Consider the following 21097-nt stretch of genomic DNA (forward strand, 5'->3'; position numbering starts at 1 on the left):
TTTCAAAGGTGAGGTTATGTCAGCAACACCACCTCAATGACTCCAATGCACTGATGAAAACTTTTCCAAGCACTTACTTCTGATGCTCTTGTTACAGAGCATATTCCTTTTGAAATGCAGTTGCTTTCTTCTGCTTTGTTAAAGCATCATCTTTACCTGGAAGGAATATATCAACTGATCTTATGTTTAGAAACAACCTACTCCTGGCAGTCATTTCTCAGGGTGTAACTTTGTGGCAGGAGCTGGGACAGACTCCTCCCCCACTCTGACTTGATCCTGATGCCAGAGCTGAAAACATCTGCTCTTCTGAAACATGTGCCTTTCCCCAAGTGTTGGGAAAACCTGGAAAGAAGCCTTTTACACACAAGCCTCCCTCAGGCCATTGGAAATCGGGGTATGGTTAGCAGGAAAATATGGGTGCAAATACACAGAGAAAGAGAGGTCTAGTTTTTCACACTCTGAGATTAATAAGCCAGGGGCAATAGAGAATTGAAACTTTTTAAAAGGAATTGTCAGAAATTGTTTTCTCCCCCAAACATAAATGATAATCTCAATTTGGTAGGGTATCAAGACATAGCAATCCCTCTAATGATCCCCCCAAATCCCCTCCTTTTAGGATGACTGTTGTAGGGATCTTGGCTAGCAGACACATGGCAAGGAGAGAATCTCATCAGGGCAACCTTGCTGACAGCTAAGACACATGGCCTGAGGTTAGACTCCAACGTCTTCTTCAAATGGTTAACTTCACTGCAGGGAACTGAGAAATGTAACCAGGTGTTTTTTGTTTTGTTTTGGTAACCAGTTTTTATTTAATCTTGACACTCAGATAACAACATGCATCTGAAATTGAAATGCTGTTGGTTGTATGTGTAATTGAACTGGCCCATCATTAGTATGCGTAGGAATTTACAAAAAATATAAATTACAGGCTTACTCTCTGTTTTTGATAGCCTATAATATGGGAAAAATGGATTTGAAAAGTTCTAATGTGGGTGAGATAAAAAAATTCAGCTATCTTATAATAGTAAAAAATAATATGTATTTATTATATGAAAACAGTAAACATTTTCCCTGGAAATCATGTTCTATTGTGGTATAACACGAGTAGTTGAAATCCTGTGAATTTAGCTTGTTCTTTGCAAAATAATACATGTGTGGTTTAGTAATTCTTGCATCCTATTTGATTCAGTAAATGGTCGCTTTGCACCAGAAGGGTGGTGGGTGCTGAAGAAACAAAGATGAAAAACAAATAATGCTTGCCATTTTCTTCTGGTCTTGTATCTGTTTGTCTTTCTTTCCTATGAGAAAATGAGCATCTTAAGGACACAAGACCATGGGTCCAAGTCTGCACCTGCAGCCCCCAGGACCACGCCCAGCAGAGTTGATCCTGCAATATACCCACTGAATTGTCAATCCAGTCACTGCTCTCCTGTAAATTCAGTTCTGGCTCTAAGTGACTACTGGGGTTTCATTTTGGTTAAAGTCAGCAGATGATTCTCAACAAACCCAACACTTTACTCCTTAATTGATAAGCCAGTCAAGAACAACCCCTTTTTTGAAGTGTCTGGACTGCAATGTCCGAGTTCACAAGAGGTGGATGGCTTGGTATTAAAATGCTCACCTATCTTGGCGCAAGTGTTGGTATAGGCAAGTAAAGCCAGTACTACAAAGAGATCTTCGCTATAAAAGGAAAAAAACCCAGTTCTAGATCATGCAACATGCATGTTCTGAACATCACACTCATTTGCGCTCCCAAAGAGTTTATAGGAGAAGAAAGGGCACCAGGGAAGATAAGCAGATCCTCCTGAATTAGGGGTGATTTCCTGATTACAATGACGAAATTATCCAGAAAGAAGCTGAAAGCAGCAAGAACACATAGGAAGGGCAATCCCTCCTAGCTGTGGCTATTCACGTCAGCTCCTTAAAGACACAGCCCTGGTCTCTGCTATGCAGGCACAGGCTGTGAGGTCAGCCAGGTTTGGACAGGTCCTTGCTCCGTCACCTATAACTTTGTAGGCTCTCTGCACTTCCATTTTCTCACATGCCAAATGAAAAGACTCACCTTGAAGATTTTAATAAAAACTAAATGTGTGATCTGCATGGAGATGAGTACACATTGTTCCTGACTTGGAGCTCATGCCTGGCTGAGCAGTGGCCAAGATAGGCAAGGCCACGTCCCTCGCCAAGCTGACTTTCCCTCTTGTGTGAGGAGCAAGGAAGTGAAGGAAAGCCACTTCTGGAATTGGTGAGTGAGATAATAAAATAAGGGCAGCAGTGAACAGAGACTGGCTTCAGGGGGGGGGGGGTGCTCTGAATGGCAGAAATATCTGAGAAAGAGGGGAACACAGTTGTTACCACTGTATCAAAATCTTCCCCTCCTATATCATAAATGTCACAGACTCTTCCCTGAGGAGGTATGTTCCCAGCTGTGCTTTGTGTCCTCTTGTATTTCCCTTTTGTTCCTGGCTTTCATCTAACAAACCAGGGTTGGTTCTCACACCTGTTGCTTTGGTGGCTGGGAGTCCCCTGTTGTATTTGTGTATTTCTAAGTCAGGATGTGAACCCAGGAACAAAACCTAATCCTGACTTTGGTGACAAAAAGTAGTCACACTTATCTAAATATATGTGATGAGATTCAATAAATTTCTTACAAAACCGAAGAAATAGACATTACGGATTTTCTAATTTAAATTATGAATTGTTCATTATAATTTGTATTTTTACCTTTTCATTCTAACAGATAATTTTGGATATTTCAAATAGAATAGAATTTATAAACTAAAATTGGAAATAATTTTAATTATTCAAAATTTTTATATTTTCTTTAGTGGACTTTTTATTTTTTAAAGATTATTTATTTATTCATGAGAGACACAGAAAGAGAAGCAGAGACACAGGTAGAGGGAGAAGAAGCAGGCTCCATACAAAGAGGCCGATGTGGGACTCATCCTGGGACTCCGGGATCACACCCTGTGCCATAGGCAGACAGACACTCAACCACTGAACCACCCAGGGACCCCTTGAGTGGACTTTTTAAAGTACATTTCAAATGTAATGATAGTTTACTGTTTAATTATTTGAATCATTTCTGTCTACAGAATATCAGTTTCGTTAAAACTATATTTAAAGAAAAATAGGGCAGCCTGGGTGGCTCCGCGGTTTAGCACCGCCTTCAGCCCAGGGCGTGATCCTGGAGACCCGGGATCGAGTCCCATGTCGGGATCTCTGCATAGAGCCTGCTTCTCCCTCTGCCTGTGTCTCTGCCTCTCTCTCTCTCTGTGTCTTTCATGAATAATAAAATAAAATAAAATCTTTCTAAAAAAAGAAAAAAGAAAAATAAATCACATGGAATAAACGTATAGTAGTTTACAAATTATATATGTGTATGTTATTTTATTACTAATACAATGTGCATGGTCCATGAACAGAACACCCAGATGTGAGTAGTGCTCAATCACTTCAGTTGCCTTTCATTTCGAATGACTTTCAGCGATTTCAAAACCATATTTTTAATTTGTTTTTTAAAATGATACACTTGTCAGAAAGGATAGCAGAACATATTTCATTTAACTTTTTGTTAGGTTGACTTCTAACTTGAAGACATTTACACATATGGGATGTGGGCTGCCGTGTGTATCTTGTTAGGAATCCTCCAAATGGGGGTGGCCGAACTGAATACATAGTATGTCAATAATAGTGGCCTAGAAAAGTAACTCAGTATAAGAGAAGTGGAAAGTGCAGGGTAAGTGGCCTGTAAGCCAATCACCAAAGGAAAAGAAGAAGCAGGCAGTGTGGATTGTGGGCAAAGGTGCCCCGGGATAAGGAACAAGATAATGCAAAGGTACAAGGCTGGAGTTACCCTGATGTGTTCAAAGACCAAGATGGGAGAGATGGGATTTTAGGAACACTTTGGCTTTAGTCCATATTATAGTTTGGAGGTATTTGGAATAAATCATAAAAAAATAAAAATAAAAATTGCTGCCAAAAATGATTTAAAAAAATTCTTGTAAATGATCCTAATTTACTCTGCTCTGACATCAAGGAAACTCAGAGCCATACCTGTGAGCCTATGTTGGTGTTTGAACATTACTTCAGAGACAATACTGTGCACTAGCCTTACCTCCTTCTTGCTTTACTTTTCTGCCCATATCTTACAATTAATCCTTCCTGGTTATCTATTGATTTATTCTATTTTGTTATGTATAGTACTGCAAGCTGATCAGATGCATCTTTAGGAAAAGGAGCAACATACAGACTCAGACAGGAGAAGACTCGCATCAGAAGGGACAATGAGCCAGGCAGGAAGATGCATTGCTTCATACATGTTGAGTTTAGGGTGCTGGAGGAGTAGCAATAAAGAATCGAAGTTTATAGGGGGAGAACAGGCCTGAAAGACATGGAGGAGGCCATGTTTGGGTAGGCATCTTGACAAAGAAGTGTTGTTTGATGGTGGGGCAATGGTGGATGAGCCAGCTGTGGTGGGCAGAGTAACAGCCCCCATAGATACCCCTATCCAAATCCCCAGAACTCTGAATATGTCACATTACAAGGAAAAGGGTATTTGTAGATATGATTAAGAGTAGGGGTCTTGAAGTGGAGAGACCATCTGGATCATCTGGATGCACCAAATGTAAGCACAGAAAAGCAGAGGCTCTTTTTCAGCCTTGATCAGAGACAGATGTGGTGATATTGATGGTTTTTAAGGTAGAAGAAGGTGGCCACATGCCTAGGAAGACATGAAGCAGCTTTAGAAGCTGTGAAAGGCAAGAAAGTGGATTCACCCCTAGAACCTCCAGAAAGAAACACAGCCCTGGTGACTCCTTGACTTTAGTTCAGGTGAGATGTATTTTGGAATTCTGATCTCCAGAACTGTGAAATAATAAATTCATGTTGTTTTAAATCATGAAATTTTGGTAAATTGTTATACAGCAATAGGACACTTACATATTAGTCAAGAAAAACAGATGAACCCACAAGGATGAACCCAAAGAGCAGATACAGCCCTTACTTCTTCCTCACATCCATGAGCTGAGCTAGGAGGTAAGTAGCAATGTGTGTGTGCACATGCTTCAAAACCTGCATGTGCCAACACAAGTACCTGCCCTGAACTTCCAGCATAAGGGCAAAATGATTGCCACTTGACTCCTACCCTCCAGATTGTGCACAAAAACACCCTTCATGCCCCACCGTACTGGGAATTTCCTGGAAGGGAACTCTGGGAAACGTTTTCCAGTCCAGCCAAAGGGACACTGTCAGGTCTCCCACAGTCCACCCCTTGCCAATGTGGCAGTCATGTGCATTTCTCTAACCCACAATCCATTTTCAAATAAAGATAACAAAGGCATGCTTTTGGCTAACATGATACAACTATTTCCAGTAGAAGTAAAACACACTGGCACTTTCCTCAGAAGGGACTATCATCCTGTCATCCCTGTGGATCTCTGGCATACTCTGTACGGCAGGAGAGTGGGAACTGAAGCTGGGTATGATGCATAGACTGGCTCAGAATATAGCTGTTAGTGAGACTCAGGGATTCCGAGGCACCTGCCTGGAAAAACAAAAAACAAAAAACAAAAACAAAAACACAAGACAAAAACTTGGTCTTGGCACCAAGTCACCCTGGACCCTAATCTCCTTACAATTTTAGCCCATTTCAAAATAAAAGTTCTTTAAAAATCTGCCACCCATTTGCGGTTTTTCTGTTCTTAGGCACTTCTTTTTTTTTTTTTAATTTTTATTTATTTATTTATGATAGTCACAGAGAGAGAGAGAGAGAGAGAGAGGCAGAGACACAGGCAGAGGGAGAAGCAGGCTCCATGCACCGGGAGCCCGATGTGGGATTTGATCCCGGGTCTCCAGGATCACGCCCTGGGCCAAAGGCAGGCGCTAAACCGCTGCGCCACCCAGGGATCCCTGTTCTTAGGCACTTCTTTTACAGGAGAGGAACTTGCAGAAAACCACAGGCCCCCTCAGGTAGCCAACTTCCCAGCCCACTTCCCAGCCCACCTTGCAGGTGCTTCTTGCACTCAGAAAGACAAAAGCCACAAGCTTGAACCAAGCTCCAGGGCGCAACTTACAACTGGCTTGCTCCTGCAAAAACCAGACCAGACCAGTTAGAGCCACACTGGGCCTCCTTCCCCTCATCATCATGCTAAAAATCATGCCCAGGGGTGAAGACTTGAATACATACAATGTATGAAAAAGCATGTTCTGTCAATTGCCCCCAACTTTCCATATTTCCCCACCACTATGTGCCTAGATGTCACTCCTTTCCCACTCAGCCCCTTCTAAAGCTTTCCCTGGCCTTTGCTGGGGGAAGATGCTGGTAACTCTCTTACTGTGGCTGTTTTCCTTGTGCTCAGGCATAATCTTACACTAACTGCTCCCTGCACCATCCTTGGCCTCGTGTCTGTCCCTATATCGAAGAGGCAAAGAACCCCAAGGTCATAACAAAAGCTGACCATAGCCTCACTCAGGTGACAGTGAAAGACAGGGAGAAGGAAATGGGCAGAGCTTTGGCCATCCGTGGTGTAGAGAGAGAAGTGACCATAGGGCAGAATATATATAAGACTAGTGACACAGTGATGAATGGCCTGACCAGCTGGTCAAGAGCCTGGAGATAAAAGATTGAATGATGAATACAAAGAAAGGTGGGTAGAGGGAATGGAAAGGTGCACAAAAATGGGTGGGCATAGGAGGGTCCAGGATGGCTATTCGGGAGGACCCTAAACTCACATCCTGCACAAACACACCCCATCCATACTCACATATAGAGCAAATCCCCCTGAAGAAGTGAGGGCTGAGTGAACAGCTCTGTGCAAGAAAGGAGAGCAGGACCACAGAGAGGATGGAAAGACAGGTGGAGACAGGATAACGATGGGATCCAACCCCTGCCTGGGCTGTGAACTGCAATGGGGAGGGGTAGTATTGAGGGATAGTAAACAGATTCGTCTACCCTGGGGTGCAGAGAAAAAAAAATAAGACAAAAGCAGAGAGGGAGACAAACCAGAAAAGACTGAATGCTAGGGACCAACTGAGGGTTGCTGGAGGGGAGATGGATAAAAGGTAAGTGGGCGACGGGCATTAGGGAGGGCATGTGATGTGTTGTACACAACTGATGAATCACTGACCTCTACCTCTGAAACTAATGATACATTATATGTTAATTAATTGAATTGAAATTAAATAAGATTTTAAAAAAAAAGAGTGGATGGACACAAAGTAGGATAATCATCATACCACAAGCAGCATCGACCAGAGAAGATGCACAAAGCAACCCAGTGGCAGAATGACTCAACCAGTTGACTTTAACCAGTCTTTGTCATTGGCTTAAGTCACAATAGACTCTTCTAGATTCTGAGCTTCTAGAGGGTAGGAATTCTACTATAGTGATTGATCTTTGGACCCCAGGAACTATGCATTGTATGGAATGGACAGTAGGCACTTGTATTTTCATGAAAAGAATGAATGTCTTAGTTCATTCAGCATCCCCCTGTAGGCTGCTGTTTTGCTTTCTCATTGTCTTCTGTCTTCTCCCTGGAAATAAGGGGGAAAAACAATTCACTTTCACATCCAAGATCAAAGAGATTTGTCTTCAAAAGATTGTGAAAAGACAACCTGGATAGCACTTTAAAAAAAAAATTTTTTTTTAAATTTATTTATCTGAGCGGGGAGGGGCAGAGGGAGAAGCAGACTCCTTGCTGAGCAGATAGTGGGACACAGGACTCTATTCCAAGACTCTGAGATCAGGAACTGAGCTGAAGGCAAACACTCAATGGACTGAGCCACCAGGTGCCCCTGAGTGGTACCTTTTACAGCCCTCATGCCTGGGCCTTGAGTCCAGAGAAATGACAAGCACCCAGCATGCCTGGTGACAACACTCTACAAACAATGCTCAGGGACTCTGAAACATGGAAAGTGTGCAATAATAAATTCATATTTATGTTCTAGCAGGAAGAAAACCTCAGTCTTTATTTAGCTAATAATTATATCAACCATGTTTGGCAGCCTGAGGCTGTTTTTCTTCTCCCCAGACAAGGTCTTTCTTACAGTAAGATATAAATAATGACACAACATTTTTAGACCCAATAAACTCACACATACTATAAATTTATAGTTACTTTCCATCTGTGTGGTCAGTAAGCGCATGTTGATGAAGAAGAAAGAAAATCTGAAATCCTTCAACTCTAAACCTAGTCTTTTATTAAGAATAAAAAGGTAAATTGGGAGCCTGGCTGGCTCAGTCCATATAAAGTCCATATTTCAGGGTCATGAGTTCAAGCCCCACGTGGGTGTGGGGAGTACTTAAAATAAAATATTAAAAAAAAATAAGTAAAAGGTAAATCTTTTCAGCCTACATGTAGTTCATTTCACCCTGAAAATCGGAATGAGAATACAGTTGAAGTGGAGTTTGCATTTTAATTGAAGAGACAGAAACGATCATTTAAATAATAATATAAGACAAGGATATGAACAATAAAATTAGCTGTTCTATGCATTTCCATGGTTGGGAATGCAGAAAACTTTAGGGATCAGTAATTGGATAAAATACAGTTTGTAAGGTCTCTTAATCAGCATGTAAGTGATGTGTCTTATACCGTTCCTTTTGGGATCCATATTGAATTCCCCCAACTAACTCTGGTCTGATCCTGACAGATCCTCCTCCATAGCCCCTAGCTCTGTGCCTTGAGCAAACAAGAGTATTTGTTGATTGATCCATGAATGACAAATGCCATTTGCAAACATTTCCACTTCCACATAAGTCTGACAAACTGAATTCACACACACTTTTAAAACTCTTTGGAAACAAATTCTAATAAAGCAAAAAAGCCAGAGGTACTGAAAAGAGTAGAGATGCTCATCACCATGTTTTCTTTTATATAAAGTGCTGCAGTGATGGTCCACATGGCACAGACACAAGGTTTGGCAAGTATTGCCATCGGGGGCAGGGTGTATCTTGCAAATCCTTGCAAGGTGGAAGACAGGGTCTGAGGTGTGAAAGGACCACCCTGAATCACAAGCCTGGGGGGTGGGCAGGCAGGAACTGATGTCTTCTCCAACTAATCTCTGGGACTACACTCTTAACTGCTCCAGGGACACAGGGACATGATTTCCAGGCTCAACTGGCCAGGTTTTAAGAAGAAGAAGAGAAGCCAACTTCACCATCTGCCCTGGAGCTGGCCAAACTCAGGCCTTCCTGTGCCCTTAAGACTTACATAGAAGTGCTCATTTTCTTATTAGTGAAGCTAGGGATCTCATAATATGTTGCTTTATCTTTTGCCTGTCATCAGTCGTGTTTGTTATGGCCTTTATTTTTTTTGTTTTCCTTTGGTCTCCTCCTTGTTGGCACTTCATGTTGTTCAAGTTACTTCTGTGACAGGTCACGAAAACATTCTTCTGGCCTGTCACATGCGTTTAACTCTGTCTATGTTATGTTTTATCAAAGCTCTTTTTTTCAGGTAATAAGGCAGTAAATTTGCATTATATTATATACTTTTTTGAGTTTTATTTTTTAGAGCAAATTTTAAGGCCTTAAATTATTTTATTAAACAAAGCTGGAGGGACAGTTGGATGAGTGTCCAACTCTTGGTTTCAGCTCAGGTTATGTTCTTGGGATCCTGGGATTGAGCCCTACGTCAAGCTCCCCTCTCAGTGGGGAGTCGGCTTGTCTTCTTCTCTTTCTGCCCCAATCCCTGCTTGCTCTCTTGCTCTAAAATAAATAAATAAATCTTCAAAAAATAAAAATAAAAAATAAAACTAGAATTTAAAATTATTTTATTTTTAAAGATTTATTTATTTCAGAGAGAGAGCGCACACACATGGAGTGGGGAGGGGCAGGGGCAGAAGGAGAGATAGAAAATCTCAAGAAGACTCTTTGCTGAGTGTGGAGCCTGACTTGGGGCTTCATTTCACAACCCTGAGATCAGGACCTGAGCTGAAAAAAGAGTTGGATGCTTAACAAACTGAGCTATCCAGGCACCCCTGGAATTTTTTTAAATGCCTAGGCTACATTCCATTGAGCACAAATGCAAATAATTAATTCAAGCGAATGGACTTACAGATACTCAAGTTTTTCATTTTAAAAGTGCGGATGTTTTATTGTGATAATTTTATTATGAATGCTTTGGAGGTTTTTAACTTTACTGGTGGTATGGACCATACAGGTTACAGCTACACTACTATGGTAGCTGTGAGTCACATGTGTCTATTAAAATTTAATTTAATTTAATTTAATTTTAAAAGTACCTCAGTTGCACTAGTGACATTCCAAATGTTCAACAACAGCCACTTGTTGCTAGTGGAAAACATGCAGGGCGGTGTGTAAATGGAATTCCCATTACTGTTGAAAGTCCTATTGGCAGCATTGAGTTAGATCCTGGATTTCAGAGGAGAGCTGCTTTGGACATTATCTCCAGCCCCCATACTTTGCTAGCTGTGTGATTTCGCCAGGTAACTAAGACTCCCTATGTCTCAGTTCCCTCAGCTGAGAAATGAGATGCATAGGCTACATCAGAAGGTAGTTGTGTGAGTTGAACGAGTTAATACATAGAAACTATATAGAAATGTGCTTGGAGTATTGTAGGTATTCAACAAATATTAACTATTATTAAAATATTATATTTAATATTATATAACTAATACTACTATATATTATTTATATTGTATATTAACACTGTTGGTTTTTCTTCTTCCAGAACAACTTGGAGTGATGGTATAATCATAGCTGTCAAAGACCTTTTTCTCAAACCATCTTTAGACTAAAGCGATATAAGGCCAGGTCTATCATTATTAGCCATATTCTGAACAGGTTAATATCTGGTCTACATTAATGAATTATACCCAACTAATCTATCTTCTTAAGTATATACTGATATAGTAAATACTAAAGCAAGTGTAATTTAGAGAGATCCCACTGTGTATATGCATCATGCTAGGCATTTTCACACAATGGTATATAATCTTCAACAATAACAAAAATCGATGAGGTAGCTTTTTTCATTCCTATTTAAAAGAAATGGAAACTGACACTTGGAAAGTAATTTCAGTTAGCCAAGATCCATATTAGCCAAGATAACATTAAGTGATAGGGTGACAGGGCTAGGATTTGAACCCAGCCCATCCTGTCTCTATGAATGGTTATGGTGGTTCTATAGTTCTATAGAAGTAGAACTCCTATGTGAAGGTCTATAATCTCAGTATAAACAAAATTTCATCATTGTTACACAGAGGAAAACATGACATAGTGCCATTCTGACTACTAATTTTTAATGGCAACTGAAACCCAGAAAAGTGAAGGATTATCAAGTAAGGCCACTGTTCACATAACAGCAGTTAAAAGTAGGGATAAAAACAGTACTTAACTCTTGAGGATGAAACTAGATTCATGATTGTGGTTCCACAAAGTCTCAAACAGTAAGCACCTCACCTGTTAGTTATAAACACATAATGGAGAAGGAGAGGGGATGAAAAAACCAGAAATACAAAGAAGAAGGATAAACAAGGAGAAAGGGAGGAAACACAACTTCCTGAAAACATCTGTTTTTGAGTTGCTGCTCTTAAAAATGAGCTAGATATAATATGATACGCTGGCCTTTATCCTCACAACAACTGCGTGAGCTAACCAGCACAGGCAGCATTTCCATTTCATGGGTGTATATAGATTTTCAAAGAAGTTAACTAACCAGCATATGATCATAGTGGTATTAAAATATAGGTCTTTGTTACCTGAGCATCAGTAGCAACCTTCTCCCAGCCAGAAAGGAGTGATTTCTGTCTCCTGATGGTAGATTAACTGCCAGCTATCCATCAAGCTCACTGATTAAATTGTATACAATGCTCCTCTCGGCATCCTGGAAACATTCATCCATCTATTCAATGGCTATTTAATGAAACATGTTAAAGGCCAGGTGCTGGGCTTGATACAAGGGAGTTAGAGGCAAATGAGACAGACACAGACTCTGCCCTCATGAATCTTACAACATGAGGTTGTAAGGTTAGTAAAGGTTAGTGTGATGAACGACGGTTTAATGATGCAACCGGCCTAATCTATGGAAGCAGGAAACACTTTCTGAGGAAGCAATATTTGCACAACCATGTGAATTAGGAGCTGATTAGGCCAATGTTGTGGAGAAGGAAGGATAGGGAGAGAAGAAGAGAAATATGGTGAACTCTAATATGTGCTCACCTAATTTTGGGGGTGAGTATACATCCTTCATAGTGAGGTCAGGTGTGCTCAGGATGCAATTCAGCCAATGGAATGCGAATAGAAGTGACACAAGTCACTCTGGGGCAAAACACTTCAGGAGCCACTGAGAGGTTTGGCAAGCTCTCCTTTCCTTGTTCCTGTGATCATTCAAGAACATATCAGGATGGAACAGGTCAATCTGGGTACCTGAGTTACTGTGATATGAAGACCCCTTGTTGGCTATGATGAACAGAAATAGGGAATATGTTGAAAGGAGCAAAAACAAATGTTGGTTTGGAAGTTTAGATAGGCTTAATTTGGTCCAAGGCAGAGGCAAACAATAGGGCTAGGAAAAATGGGTATATTTGAGAAATATTGAGAAGAAATAATCAGCAAGGCTTTCAAACTGAGCAACAATGCAGAACTATGGGATTAGGATACCTGTGAGGTTTAGAGAAAGATGATGCCATTTGGTCACATTCAAATTGAGATATTAATGAGGTATCTGGATAGAGTCACTTTCTATGTAGCTATGCATCAGGCTAGAGCTCACAGAAAAGGCTTCTCTAGAGACGTAACTTCAAGGGCTATCAATATATAAACACTAATTGAAGCCACTGGAGTGGGTGAACTCTCTCAGGGAGAGGGTGTAATTATTGAGAAGAGGAGGAGACACTGGCAAAGCAGAATGAGAAGAGATCAGCTGGGAAAGGAAGACATCAACAGGGAATTTTTAAGAGGTGGAAGAGGACAAAAGAATCATATGATTAAGAGTATTCAAAAAGCTAAGGCCTGAAACTGTCCATCAGAGCTTCTGACATGGAGGCTATTGGTGACTTTATAGAGAGAAGTTTTGATGGAGACACAGTGGGAAAATTCTGAATGAGGTGGATTTAAGAATGAATAGAGGTTAGACTAGAAAATGTGCAGGGATACTTCTACTGAGGACAACCAGAAAACTTGGGCATAATCTAAAAAGTCTGCTAGATGATACAAGACAGACCTAATAAGGTAATATACCCAGAGTTAGGTCCAGGAGAAGAAACTTTTGGGTTATCATTTCACTTAATGGCATCTTACAAATTCTAGAATGTGTAGCAGGAAAAAAAAAAAACCAAAATTATGAGCCCATTTTTCTGGCAACCTCACAGAAGTATAAATAAAATGGGCAGAGGATATCAGAGATAGTGGAAAGGAGTCCTTCCTTGCTATTGAGATTTCAGGTATGATGTTTGTGGGAGGCATCTCCAGATAAAAGTGAACTTTAAAAAAAGAAATGAGTTAGCCTTAGCAATTCCTTAGCAGAGCTTCGAATCATTTTGGATCCTGGGAGTGAATGAGGGTGAGGCAGCATCTTAGTGCCAATACCTGCTAAAAGCAAAACTTAAATTTAAAAATGAAATATTCTTGGGATGCCTGGATGATTCAGTGGTGGAGCATCTGCCTTTGGCTCAGATTGTGATCTCGGAATCCCGGGATCAAGTCCTGCATTGGGTTCTCCGCAAGGAGCTTACTTCTCCTTCTGCCTATGTGTCTGCCTCTCTCTCTGCATCTCTCATGAATAATTAAATAAAATATTTTTAAAAAATTAAATATTCTCTGGAGGACAGAATCATTATTCTAGGCCTCAAGGGTATTTGTACAGTTCTGTATACAATGTCTTGCGCTGAATCAACAATGACCCACACACAATCAGACAAATAACGTGAATTAAAAGGAAGAAAACAACAATAGAAGCAGACCTGCATTTGCAAGGATGTAAAACACAAGAACAAAAAGCTAGAGAAAAAGAACTGGAAGCTCTAAGAGGAAAAAATAAAAATCATAGACATAAAAATTGAAATGACTAAAGTTAAGAATGTATTAGATGGATCAGTAGCAGATTAGACACAGCTAATGAAAAAATGAAGGAGTTAAAAGATGACACAGAAATAAAATCCAGAATGAAGCACAGAATGCAAAGTCAATTTTAAAAAGGAGAGGGTAAGTGAAAATATCTAACATACATATAATTGTCCCAGACAGAGAGGAAACTTAATATAAAGCAGAAAAAAAATATTTGAGGAGAGAATGGATGACAATTTTCAAAAATTAATGGAAAATGTAGAGACACAAATTGTAAAAGACCCTGAACTCCCAAACCAGACAAATAAAAAGAAAGCCATAAATTTCAGGGTAAAGTTGAAGAAACTCAAACACAAGAAGAAAATATTGAAATAGTCTAGAAAAAAAAAAAAGATCATCGTCAAAGAGGAAGCAATAAGACTCAGAGTTCACTTCGTACCAGGAACAAAAGCAAATCAGCAGAAAATGCGATGATATGTAAAAAAAAAAAAAAAAAAAAGCTGAGTGAAGTAAGTCAATCGGAGAAGGACAAACATTATATGTTCTCATTCATTTGGGGAATATGAATAATAGTGAAAGGGAATATAAGGGAAGGGGGAAGAAATGTGTGGGAAATATCAGAAAGGGAGACAGAACGTAAAGACTGCTAACTCTGGGAAACGAACTAGGGGTGGTGGAAGGGGAGGAGGGCGGGGGGTGGGGGTGAATGCATGACGGGCACTGGGGGTTATTCTGTATGTTGGTAAATTGAACACCAATAAAAAATAAATTAAAACAAAACAAAACAAAACAAAAAACAAAAAGTGAGCTAGCAGTTTACATCCAAAAAATAAATCCCTTCGAGTTTGAAGTATATAGTTCAGACAACAACAAATTAAATAAATAAATCATTAGTAATGAACCTGTAAGACAGGTGATATTTTAGAATACCTTCAGGTGGAAAAAATGATTTCAGTTGAAAGTTAAAGATGAAGGAAAGACTAGAAAAAATTAATAAGAGGAATAAACACATGAGTAAAACTAAAGATGTACTGAATAATAAAAATGATATTAACAATATCTGGGAATATAAATATGACTGAAATTAAAACGCAGAAGGTAATGGAGTTAAAGTTGTGAGGGAGAAGGCAGACATCAATGAGTCAATATTGAAGGTTGCAATCTCTGAGGAAACAACTAAAAAGCCCACTAAAACAATATGTAATTACCAAGCTTAAAAAGAGGGACAAATGAAATTCAAGTATCATATGCTTAGTGCTGATAATATGTCCCCGATAATCACAAGCTTTATACAAAAATACTAACGATAAATTTACTTCTAATTATTTTTAATGGAAAAATTATAATGCATTACACCTTAATCAAAACCCTTAATCAATGCCCTAAAGCATAGCTAAGACACAGTGAAACAAACATACACGAATTGCAGCTATCCTGATCACTGAACAGTTATTAGTGATTGAATTTAGTGACAGTCTCTCTCGTGGCCAGCTAGTCAGCAGGTGCATAACATTTGCTGACAAATGGTTTGCTTTTCAAAAAGTACATTCACTATTCTTAGGTTCTACCAATTTTATGTAACAATTTTACTAAGATATAATTTATATTTTCTTTTGGACTTTCTACTTGTAGTTACTACATTTAGGTGTATGACTCATTTCAAGTTACTACTTAGATATGGTGTGAAGTAGCTGTCCAGCTTCCTTTGGTTTGTATGTGGATATGCTTTTGCTCCAGCATCATTTGTAGAATTTTTTCTTGAATGGTCTTGACACTCTTGTAAAAAACCAGTTGGTTGTGAATGTAAAGGTTTGTTTATGGACTCTCATTTCTAAACCATTGATGTATATGCCAATATGTCAGTCTTACCAATCTTATGCCAGTACACATTGGCTTGATTACTGTAACTTTGCAGTAAGTTCTGAAGTAAAAAAGTGTCAGTCTTCCAAATTTGTTCTTATTTTTCAAGATCACTTGGGCTATTATGGGCCCCTGGAATTTTCATATAATTTTAAGTAAGCCTTCCAATTTTTACAAAGAAGCAAGCTGGAATTCTGATTGGATTGCTTTGAATCTTTAGATCAATTTGAGGAATACTGTCATCTTGATGATATTAAGTTTTCCAATCCATAAATACGGATGTCTTTTTATTTATATCGCACTTCTTGAAATTCTTTAAAGCAATAATTTGTTGTTTCCAGGCTATAAGCTTTCCACTTCTTTTGTTAGACTTAAATATTTTATTATTATTGATGCAGTTATAAATGAGATTGTTTCCTTAGCTTTATTTTTAAACTTTTTTACTAGTGAATAGAAATGCAATTGATTTTTGCATATCTATCTCTGCCCAACAATCTTCCAGGACTCATTCATTAATCATAATCTATGGATAAAAATTACACACTTGAGAAAGCAAAGACAATCCTCAGAGTGAGACAAGATATTTACAACATATGTAATTTGGGAAAGGTCATATTTAAAATAAGAGGCCTCTTACAAATCAATATGAGAAAAGATGGATATCTCAATGGAAAACAAGCAAACAATTTGTCCAGGCATTTTGTAAAAGAGGAAATCAAAATGGTCAATAAACACTTAAAAAGGTCTTCCAGCTAAATTACAATCTGGAAGATGCAAATTAAACCCACAATGAGCTATCACTCCACCTACCAGAAGAACTGGAATTCGAAATAATATGATGTCAAGTTTTAGTGACGGTTTAGAGAAGCTGAAACGCTCAAGTCCTAGGAGTATAAAATGATGCTAACACTTGGATTTCTCCACCGAAGTTGAAAACATACACATTCTATAACACAGTTTAGTTCTGCCCCCATAAAATGTGTGTGCACGCAAACAAGAGACATGAACAAATTGGTCCTAGCAAAAGGAGAAGTTAGTCTCAAATTGGAAAAAACAAAACAAAACAAAATCCTTCAACAACGTATTGGATAAGTTAAATTATGATAAGGTCTTACAATGTTTCCTTAAGAATAAAATCCACGACTATGTAGATGACATTGACAGATACAACACTGAGCAAAGTGAATCAGAGACAGAAGAAAATATATGTGTGATTCCATTTATATAAAATACAAAACGAGATAAACTAGGCTATGGTAATTTAGAAGTCAAGATAGTAATTAACTTTGCAGGGAGGCAATACTAGGAAGTGGTCCAAGTGCTTATCTGGGAGGCTGACAAAATTCTGCGTCATAGCCTGAGTGGTAATTATATAGATATTTGCTTTGTGATAATCTATTAAGCTGACCATAACTGTTTTTATGCAATTTTATTTACGTATTTAGAGAATGAAGTATGAGAGAGGAGACCTTTCATTTATTTATTCCTGTAGCCCATTCCTTCTTACTGAGCACACATTTTATGACAGGAGCTATGTGATACACTGAACGTGAGAGAGTGAACAAGACAGACTCTACCTTGCTCTTTCATAGACTCCAGAAATTCGTCTGTAAAGGATAGAGTAAGCGCTAGTGCAAGGCAGGGGTGTATTCATTTCAGGTGGAAAACTAGACAATGATTACACACCTTTGGGGAAGAGCCAGTAGCCAGAGATATGTATATACTGCCTCAGATCTGAAGCTTTGAAGCTTTGAAATCAAAACTCTCTATATATACACCCAAATTATTTTGAAATGGCCTAAGCCGTCTCAGGACAGACTATTTTGTCCTTTCAAAGAAGAAGGAGAAGGAAGTGGAACAGGACAAGAGAGGGGAATCTCAGATTTGTTGCTCTGGACTTTGGTAGTTTGCTACATAACATAGCCTATCGTATAAAAGGCCAGAAGCCAAAGTGATTTTATTGGAATCAGGAAAAATTTCCCTGCTTGTGATCATCAGCCAATGTTCGCGGAAACCAAGCACAATGCGAGCTTCAGCGGCTCCATGTCCTTCCCTCCTGCATTTTGATTGCAAATTGGGAGGAAATTGGCATATTTGAAAATTTGAAATCCCCATGCATTACATCTTCAGTTTCTCTCTCCATCTCTTATTGCAGGGCTAGTCTGAGATCCAGCCGTTTCAGAAACAGATCAAAGTCCCCTTCAAAGTTGTATTCCTTAAAGACAAATACAGAAGCAAAAATGTTGTGGTTGTTACTTTGGGGCTGGGTACCATGTGGAGAGAAAGAGAAAGATGGCACCAGGGGTGGGACCCAACTGCCTCACCAAGACCCTCTGTCCCCCCCTGCCATCCAAGTGCTGCCAGGGGCCAGGCCATCTTGTACCATCACACCAGCAGGTCCCACTGCAAACAGTTTATTAAAATATTCTTTTTGTCCACTGTTACTGCTCTCTGAGAAGAGTTCTGTTAAAGCAAGCTGTTGGTGCTATTTTCCTTATGGGATATTTCACCCCACTTGTGACAGCTCAGCAGCCTTATATGGTCTCCACAGGCTTGTGCCTTACTAGGCTACGCCCCTCCCCTCCAGCCAGTATATGAGCCCATGTCCATGTCATCATCTCAGGGTCACACTAAGTCCTACTAATAACTATGATCCACTCTGTTCCTGCCCACATTTGATGTTCCACACATCCCTTTGTGATATTACTATTCAAGGCCTTTGTGAAAATGCATGCGTATTATTTGAATATGAATCATACATGGAAGCATGGTCATAAAGAAAGTAGCCCAATTAGTATTTTGATTACTAAGTCCATCAACAAACATTTGAACACCTAACAGCAGCCTAACACAACTGAGCCTAAGATGTTGTGTTTTGGAAGGGACAAGGAAGAGGAGTATGGGGACCTCTTGTCAATGGAGCCAGGAGTCCCCATGACAACACTAGAAGCAGTGTGAAGACATAAGGGGAACATGGGGTTGGGGAGGAACAAGTGGTAGAAAAACTTAAAAACTGGGTGAGCTGATGACAATTCTGGAGGATGGGGTCATTTATTACTGATGCTTCTGTAGATCCAAAAAAAACACAGAAGTTTGGTGCATTTAGTTTTTCAGAAAAACTAAGTGTGGTTTAGTGCTCATTCTCTTTCCACATTTCTTCACTTGCTATGTAAGATAAAAACCACAGGTTTCTATGTGAAAAGCAATTAATTTGATCTTAGTATCCATAGATTTTAGATAGGATTTACGAAGACATAGTGTATTTTTTTTTTTTTTTTTTACAGGAGTTAGAGGGATGTGAAAAAAAGATTGCTTAGATGCAGTACTTCACAATTAGGTCACAGCTTCTATTTTTCAGGGAAAAATTTCAACCCTCTGCATTGGTTCTTTTCCCCTTAAACAAGGATGCTTTGCCGACTTGTACTTGAACAGCGCTGGCAGGATCGTTCCCGTCTCTCACAATATCGAACCCTGGGAAATGGAGGCATAAACAGGATTTCTTACCTGCAACATTTTAAAACAAGTGTACATGCACTTTCCTACTTTTCATAAAGATGTTTCCAGAAAAGGCAGATTTAAGATGTCCTGTGGCAAATTAGGATCTGCTCAGCCATGAAGGTTTAAATCCCATTCGAGAAAATAATTCATGTTCATCTCCTTGTTTCTGGTGAGAGACATTTGATGTGTATCTTTCAATCATGTCCTTGAAGAGGTCGCTGGGCTGGGAGGTGATTTCTAGCGCCTTTCCCTGCCACCAGGGGAGTTTTCTTATGGCTTCTGAATTGTGTGAAAATCCAGCCTGTGAAGACCAAAGGATTAATCAGCTCATCACCCAGAGGAGGCACTGGCCATCTGGCCTGCTCACTTTGGAAAGCCACAGGCCAGACGGGATGGTGCAGCCAATGGCTGGCAGCTCCCTGCACAGAGATCTGCTTCCATCCAGACTGGCAAATGAGCTGGATTCTTCTGAATTTCAATTGCTTGTGGGTGCTGCCTTTTCAGCACGACCCTGCTTCCTGCAGCGCATGGCACATAGGTTGGCTCCTGTCTACTGCTGCTCAAATCTCTCAAGTTCCTTGGGAAAAATAGTATCTATAGACTGTAAGCCATTTATTTACATGCAGGCCACTGAGCTATTCAGGCCCAATAGGATGTTTCTCTTCTGTACTCTCCTCACGGGGTAATTACAATTTCATCCAAAGGATGCCAGGGTGCCTCTTTCCCCAGCTTTACTCCTTTGACCACTGCAGACACTCCCAGTTCCAAACAGATTCCCATTCTTATATCTTCTCTTCTCTCAAAAATAAGAAACAGTGTCGTTAAAACTAAGATACAAGGGCATGGAGCAGAGTACCTCCCATTCTTCTCCTGCATCTTCTACCCAACCTGATGTACATGCACACACAAACCCACATGCACACACATACCACAAGTGCTCTCATACACACACACACACACACACACACACACACACACACATTCCTTGCTGAGGAGAAGAGGAAAAAGAAGAAACCAAAGGAGCAAATGGAAGAGGCCCAATGTGGACTTCAAAATTCCCTGTAAACTATATGGGCTTGCTTCTGTTCACTTCACAACCAAATCATTATGCGTAAGAGAAACTCTCATGTGAACTTTTGGAGTACATTTGTTTGCACATTGCAGGCTGTCTACATTTTAGTTACTGGACAAGAGTCCAGAGTCAATTTGCAAAGTAGCAAATGAATTCCATATTAGAGGTAGCTATCCATAATTAAGAATCGATATGTTTTGTGAATGCACCAGTATTTCTCAAGATTGTACAATTCTTCCTTGGTACCAATTGGCATTGTAACAACTAATGTAGCAATAAGGAAAACATAAAACTAGGCATATGTAAAACTGAATCATTAGGGAAAAAATAGTTACTCAGATGAACCTACTTATTTGATAAATGGAAATATTTTTAATATTTTAACTGTCTTGAATTTTTAATGAACAGTATTTATGAATTCTCCTCTTAGGTTAAAAAACATATCAATTATTAATACTGGCTTCTTAAAATAACAGAACTATATTTAATGACTTTGTATTATAAACCTGTGGATAAGATTGTCTTTATCAGCAAAGGAAAAAAAATTGCTGAAACAGAAAAAGGAGCTTTGGTCATTTTTAGTTCTATTCATTTCTTCATGAAATCAGAAAAGCTAAAAAATTGGCAAAATCTGTCTA

At 39.4% G+C, this 21097-nt stretch overlaps 1 long non-coding RNA gene across 3 annotated transcripts in view; it reads right to left on the reverse strand.

Moving 5' to 3' along the window:
• Positions 1-843: 843 nt before the first annotated feature.
• The window catches only part of LOC140621937 (uncharacterized), a 56440-nt gene continuing 36186 nt past the window's right edge, over positions 844-21097 (reverse strand). For 2 of the 3 annotated variants that reach the window (XR_012021677.1, XR_012021676.1), the window contains 4 exons: positions 19394-19688; positions 7240-7536; positions 6007-6090; positions 2732-5548 (listed from right to left, as the gene is read on the reverse strand). This is a non-coding gene — a long non-coding RNA (uncharacterized lncRNA). Of the gene's footprint in view, positions 1299-2731; positions 5549-6006; positions 6091-7239; positions 7537-19393; positions 19689-21097 lie in introns of those variants that run through there. The other variant, XR_012021678.1, reaches the window with a different exon arrangement.

This window comes from Canis lupus, chromosome 31, assembly GCF_048164855.1.
Source record: "Canis lupus baileyi chromosome 31, mCanLup2.hap1, whole genome shotgun sequence".
NCBI lineage: Eukaryota > Metazoa > Chordata > Mammalia > Carnivora > Canidae > Canis > Canis lupus.